The 7400-nt window shown below is 43.2% G+C and overlaps 1 long non-coding RNA gene across 1 annotated transcript; it reads right to left on the bottom strand.

Annotated features, from left to right (window-relative positions):
* Positions 1 to 375: 375 nt before the first annotated feature.
* On the bottom strand, positions 376 to 5246 carry LOC135368687 (uncharacterized). Its single transcript, XR_010414852.1, has 4 exons — positions 4521 to 5246; positions 4312 to 4423; positions 3746 to 3828; positions 376 to 1333 (listed from the first exon to the last, which is right to left on the bottom strand). It is a non-coding gene; the product is annotated as an uncharacterized LOC135368687 (long non-coding RNA).
* Positions 5247 to 7400: the final 2154 nt, after the last annotated feature.

Raw genomic sequence — 7400 nt, 5'->3', positions numbered from 1 at the left:
GTGTAATCGGCACAAAACACCCTTTCAAAAGGTGTAACGTGCACAAAACACCCCTTCCATAAGGTGTAAGCTGCCAAAAACACCGATTGAAAGGGGTGTTTTGCAGAAGAAACACCCTTACAATGGAGTGTTTCGGACGCAGCATTGCACGGACCTCCGCTGTTGAGCTGGTTGTTGCATAGCTGCACACGGAAATCTTGCGAGGCCTCGGCTTGTCACCTTGTATAATCTGAGATTTTTGGCGCACCAGACGAGCACTAGAAAGCCATTATGGCAGGTCACTGGAGGACTGGTGTTCCGCAGATTGGAAAAGAAGGACAGCCCGACCAGCTCAACAGCGTGCGTGAATGTGAGGAATATGCCTGGAACAATGTATGACGACAAAGTTATGTTTATTGGCGAAGTACAAGTGCATGTACACATGTGAAACTAAATTCCTTATAACGTTGCCCAGAGTGGAACAATATGCACAGTATGTGGAAGGAAGGCAAAGAAGAACTGAGTCCTTGATGACATAACTAATTGAAACAGCAGCAATGAGAAAAAAATAAGATGAAAAGGCATATTAAATGTTTAAATCCACATAAGGCACCACTACAGATCCAGTACACCAAATAAGAAGCTACTGCAAATAGCGTTGATGCGAAAGGGTAATGAAAACAGCCAGCAAACAGCTTTTACAAAAGAAAACAGCTTTTTTTGGCAAACAGAAAAAAAGAAAACGGATAGAAGACTATCTCTTAACAAGAGCACATACTAAAGACTAGAAATGGAAGCACAGAATACCCAAAGTAATTTCCCTAAATGTAATGCGCTGTGCCAGGTATGTTGACAAATGGACGGCTACATTGCCAGAAGAATGGTAATCCCCCAGGCTTATGAGAGTTCAGTGCCAAAGAACAAGAAAGAACACACCCGTGCTTCCGAAGAATTTCCAATTCCTTGACGAAATGGCTGCCTGTTTGGGAGGTGGGCGGGGGAGGGGGGGGGATGCAGGGCTCACTACAAGTCAGTTAAAGTAGCAAATGTTTTAGATGTTCGAAGCATCCACAAGCTCTTTTCCGTAACTGTTGAAAAAATTGATCCACGGGGCTTCTTACACGAGAGTCACTCACTTTCAGGCACCGCTCTTCCAGGCTTCAAAATGTACGGTGCGGCTTTGCACTGTAGACAATATGAATTAACCAATAGCTGCAAGAATGGCAGCCAAGCCCTCTTCAAGGTTGATGGTTCTGAGAAGGCGCTACTCGCCGACATAGAGGTCCATATGCTCCGCTTCTTCAATGCTGCTCCCAGTGAACATGATGCACGGTGTCACCGGCACAGGTGTATCCTATGAAAGGGGAAACACAGGTTTAGGAATGCGTATGGTGTGAATAGTGTGGCCTCGAACATTGGATAGAATTGTAGTACACAAATATATGACCCCGTCCTTCTTTCACTGCTCAGGGAATTTGCATAGCAATTTCAGAACTGTTATCATCTAGGACAAATGTTGTCTGAGATGTTCATACATTTCCCATATGCAAAGAGACTGTGCCTTCCAAATGGAAACACTGCCTCAACTGCATACTTGTACGACTGTTGTGTAATTACTACAGGTTTTCTCGCTCATTTTAATCCACTGGTCACTCCCTTTCATCCAAGCGCTACCCAAGTTAATCCATTGGACAACCAAAATAATCCAAACACCAACCAATTTAATGTCAACGCTACGTAGTCTAATACGAGCAACATGTGTAAAGGTATTCTGTGTTATTCCGTCATGGTAACTGTAATGACTGAGACTTTCATGGTTACGCCAATGTATCACAAGTTTATGAATACTGATCCAACAACCCCTGGTTTTTGCATGTTATGCGGTGTTTATGACTGCTTTTTGTCATTATGACTATTTTCATGATATGGTGCCATGAATTGCTTTTAAGGGACTACCGCTGCTTCAAACAGTGTCATAAAGTGTTTTGTGACTAACGACGGTCATTATAACATTCCATAAGTACTTTCATGATATGTACCATGAAACAATGTTATGGGACTACCACGGCTTCAAACGCTGCCATATATTGTTTTACGATTACAGTTGTCCATTATGACATTCTATGACTATTTTCATAATCTGGGTCATGACTCTATGCAGCTATACTGCTCCTTCACACAGTGTCACACACTTTTTTATGACTGCCGATGGTCACTAAGATGGTAGTAGATGGTCATTAAACACTGCATGACATGATCTGAAGAAGCTGAGTTGCATTGAGTCAGGCCATTGTGATATTATGAAAATATCATGGAATGTCATAATGACTGTTGGTAGTCATAAACGCTATATGACACTGTGTGAAGCAGCAATGCCTCATAACGACGTTTCATGACACATGGCATGGAAAACGGTGTTCGGACAAAGCATAGTCATGACCCAATTCATGAACAAACTCATGGAGTGTCATAACAACCATTGATAGTCAGAAAAGAGCTATGACACTGAAGCAACAGTAGTCCCATAAAACTGATTCGTGGCGGCACATACGAAAATAGTCATGGAATGTCATAATGACCGTCAGTAGTCACAGAACACATATATGACACTGTTTGGAGCTGCAGTAGTCCCATAAAATTGATTCATGGTATGTCATTCAAATAGTTATGGAACGTGATGATTACCATCCATAGTCATAAAACACTGTATCGCACTGTTTGAAAGAGTGGTAGTCCCATAACATTGATTCGGTACACATATCATGAAAATAGTCATGGAATGTGATAATGACCATCGGTACTCATAAAACACTATCGCACTGTTCGACGCAGCGCTAGTCCCATAAAATCGATTCATGACACATGGCATGGAAATGGTCATGGAATGTCAATATGACCGTCGACAGTCATAAAACACTGTATGACACTGTTTGAAGCAGCAGTAATCTGATATAATAAATTATTGGAACAAATCCTGAAAATAGTCATGAAAACTCATAACGACAAAAAGCAGTCATAAGACACTGCAAAAGCCAGGGGTTGACAGATCAGGTGTTAAACTCAGGATACATTAACAGAACGGATATCAGGTATCAGGTACATTGTCATAATCACAAAACTCTTAGTCATGTTTATTTCCATGAAGGAATATATTTACACACGATGCTTGGATTAAATCGGGTAGCGTTTGGATTAAATTGGTTGGTGTTTTTTATTAATGTGGTGGACCAGTGGGTTAAATTGGGTAACGCTTGGATTAAAATGTGCGGGAAAACCTGTAGAGGAGCAAAGATATCAAAAAAATTTCCACATATATCATTATCGAGATTGGATAAAAATATTGATTAATTATCAAGATTCGATAAAAATATTGATGAACACAATCTTACATCGATATTGGAAATTGTTAGTATATCGATATGTAAGTGGACATTCAATGAAAAATATCGGTACCAGATCTACAGCTTTTGAGATAGTTGTGCGACGTCATCAGCCTTCAAATAAATTGCACTTGTACGTTGCGCTTAGTTGGGCATAACCATGCCTTATCGACCTTCTACCTCTAAGACATCTGTCTCTGAACCGACAAAACGTCAATATTTATATACATAGCTAATCTATTTCAATATCGATAAAAATAGTGATAGATATTCTCTTACACGACCCAGTAATTCAATTACCATGAGATTCACTGGTACCACTGCGTACTCTCTAAATTTACCAAATTGCAGGACTATGATCATGATTATAAGTGGAATATACTTACATAATGCACAAACATGTTCTTTATTGCTTCGGAACCCTTCACGCACGAACCCAGTATTCGCAGGGCGTGGACAGCAAGGAGGTCTGTAAAAGCCCCAACAGGGAACACAACTTACTGTTTTCAGTAACTTTACATGTAAATATACTCCCAATTTGAATTTTTACGGTTTTCAGCGAGAAAACACCAAGTGCACACAGCACAGCAGATATGTACCCAATACACACCGATTTTCCAACAGAAAACAATAGTTTTTGCTTGATAGGCAACACTTCAGTGCTCGACGTCTTCCCCTTGAATCCTACTGTTCACCATGAACTACCAGCATGAATTACCAGAAGGGAGCCTGACATTCCTTTTCTGCACAATGTCGAACAATGCCGTGGCGAGAGAAAAGGAATATGACACTGGCGACGACAACGACGCGCAATTTTAAGTTTCCAAACAAGCTATTTCAACACATGGTAGCGGGCTCCGAGGGACGCATGAGAGTCTGAGCAACACTACTATTATATGATCACAATATAGCTTAAATTGCAGAGATAGGATAACAGTCGACTCATACGTACTGAATCCTTCGAGCGTTCCTGGCGGTGAGGTTGCAAGACGGGTACTGTCGCCGTATGCATTATCTCATCGCCCTCCGCGAATTCAACACCCACTGAAGTCGCTATCCCGAACCTAGAGGTGACAGCAATGTTGTTACTAAGTCATCACAACGCTCTGCATGTGTAGTTCTGTGTTCTACTTCAAGCGTATGGCACAAGAAGCAACATACCTGAATCCTGTCAGTGGCGTTCACGTATGACGCCAAAATTCTCGAAGCCGAGATAGCACTCCTCAAAGCAGTTGGAGTGTCCTCTTCAAGCAGGCACTTTTGTCTAATGTCCGCATGAAGCACCACAACTAGGCACGCTACGTATGTCATCTTTGCTGAAAAACAAGCTCTATCTCACTGTAACGGACGCGGCCTCACCATACCAGACGAACCAAAACGAACGCCGCGCCGACGGCCTTGACTTGGCTTGGCTTGCCGCCCACCGACTCCAACGTGCGTCGGTCCCCTGGCGGGGTTTTCCGCCAGGGGACCGACGCCTGTTTACCTCTTGGAAAAAAGAAAAATAACGAAACGAAGCTAATTGCACACATCTGACTTTGGCCTGCCATAAACACTATATCTCGTCAGTGTGTGCTTCCTTCGTGCCTTCTAAAACACTAGTGATGGTAGTATAGCCTTTCTCTCAAAACCATCATTGACGTCTTTTAACACCATTTTAACACCCTTAACTCGCGCAAAAAGAGTAAAAATCGTGTAACAAGGGTGTTTTGGTGTTTACACCCTTTTTCACACTCTAGTAACACCATTTGATTTGCCTGTAGGTGTAAAAATCCGTGTAATTTTCAGAACACCTTTTCTTACGCTGTTTTTTACGCCTTTTATTACACCTAAGGGAGTAAAAAGGGGTGCTTATGTAGAAAAACACGGATTTGGTGCAAAACTGGGTGTAAAAAAATTTACTGTGCTGGTCTTGTTATCATCAGAATGCTTCGTGTAGTGTAGCGGTCATCGGCGTGATCGTGAGGCATGCGCCTTTCGTATCTTTAGGGCACATGCAAGAGAGCACGAGAACTGGGATCCCCATTCGGCTGTACATAATAAGCGGTTTCTTGTGGGACTACTGTTGTCTCATAATACCTGCTCGGTACACGACACTTGGTGTTGAGCAAATAGCGGAACACACATGCGGTTACTCGGATAAGGCGAGTAGCCTCACTAAAACGTTCAGGTGCAAATAATGGAGCGGTCACGTTACTTAGCGTAACCTGTATGTACAAGGCTTCATCGGTTTCTGGTGCGCTATCTAGTGTCACATGCGGCCACATGTTTGTGAGTTCAACGTCCTTAAGCCAGAGGAGTCCCTGCCACCGTGACACTGAGTCACGGAGCTGGCATCCTTTAAAGCCTCCTAATCACCGCTGCCGGATTCTCCATCGCCTGACACTGCCGCCACTTTTCAGGGGACTTGAGTCTGTGAATCTGACGTACTCGACCTGCCACATACGTCTTCCATTTGGACGGCGATCCATTGAACCAATATAACGATATCATTGAATCTGTCCAGGATACATATTCGAACTGCGATCCCTAGGCATGACCTATAAAGCGATAGTATCTGTCTGTGAGCAATGCGGCGGTCAACTGGAGTCTTGGTAGCGTCTGGCTCTTAAAGTAAATTAAATTTGTCATCGTAATAATAAAATAAAGTTGTTACCATAAAATAAAGTGTCGTTTGTTCCTGAACTGGTGGTGAGGCTGGCCTGCCGTTGTAATAGTGGAGCAGAGGAGACTGCAGTGTTTTTACACCAGTGTAGGGCAACAACCTCACGTCCTCGCTCAGACTCAGAGGAAGACGATTCCCTCTTGAACCAATAAACGTTCAGGATAAATCTTCGCTCCTCGCCAGAAACCAGATAATACCGTTACACACGGTCAGCTAGCGCACTTTATACACACTTTACCTTTACAGCTCTGACGGGCCCCTTAAGGAAATGAGTTCGCCCAGGTAACACTCGACGATCGCGATTTTGCATTAGCGTACCTCGTAACGCGTTCCGGAATTACTCGATGCCTCGGCAATACTGGCGTAGACTTCACCACTGTGTTTCTGTCCACGCAGGTCACCTAAGCCGTCTTCCCATTATTATTACTAATTCCCATTATTACAGCCCACATATACCTTTTTTGCCACTGTACACGCGGCTTGGTTGGCGCGGTTATTTGAGCGCGAGACTATTGAATTTATTATCACTCGAAAAAAAAAAGAGAATATGACATGGCCACCTCTAATCAAGGAAAACTATTTTAACGACTGATAAAAATGAATGTAGGTTTGTTTGCGTGCTAAATAATCGGGAACCGCTAATCGTCGTAGGTAGCTGCTATCGAGGTTGCGCCTTTTTGTTAGGAAAGGAGATAGTCGATCTGCTTTTCCTAAAAGACCCGTTATCTAAAAGGAGAACCACCCTCATCGTGTGTCAGTGGGCATCAACACCATTCCGGTAGGTGTCCTCCTCTGGAATGGCCTTCAGACTGCCCGTGCGTCAGAGGTATAGGTACTGTTGCAAACGTGTCCTTCAGGAAGGGTCATGTGTGTGTACCCTGACAAACATTATTAGACTCCTCACTCCAAGACGAACACGTACATCGAGAAAGGAAAAAAGTAGCGGCTCATCGGGTCGGCGTATACTGTCGGTGTTGATTCTCTTCGATGATGCCACTATTGTGCCAGCTGCAGGAAGCCTCGATTTAGCCGAGTGTCCGCTTCATTCATTTTGCCTTCAGCTTGACAGCAGGAAATGTCCTCGCCTGTCCCGAACTTTCTATGTCTGGGATCCTTCTCATTCGTGCTTTGTTTGATTAGTGACAGCCCTGAATGTGCAGTTGAGTTAACAGCTGTTAACTCAACTGCACATTCAGGGCTGTCACTAATCAAACAAATTTGAACCTAGGTTCAAATCAAAATAAGATTATGTGTTTGTTAAGCAGAATTGCTCCACCTTCCGAGTTTTGCCGTCTGAATATTTTGTACAGTCAATTCTCCTTAATATGACGACGGGCGTTCCCGCGTATTTTGGTGATACTGCGAATTCTCATATT

The sequence above is a fragment of the Ornithodoros turicata genome, chromosome 1 (genome assembly GCF_037126465.1).
Source record: "Ornithodoros turicata isolate Travis chromosome 1, ASM3712646v1, whole genome shotgun sequence".
NCBI classification, from domain to species: Eukaryota; Metazoa; Arthropoda; class Arachnida; order Ixodida; family Argasidae; genus Ornithodoros; species Ornithodoros turicata.
The sequence above is the reverse complement of the archived record's forward strand: the minus strand, read 5'-3'. Positions and strand labels throughout refer to the sequence as shown.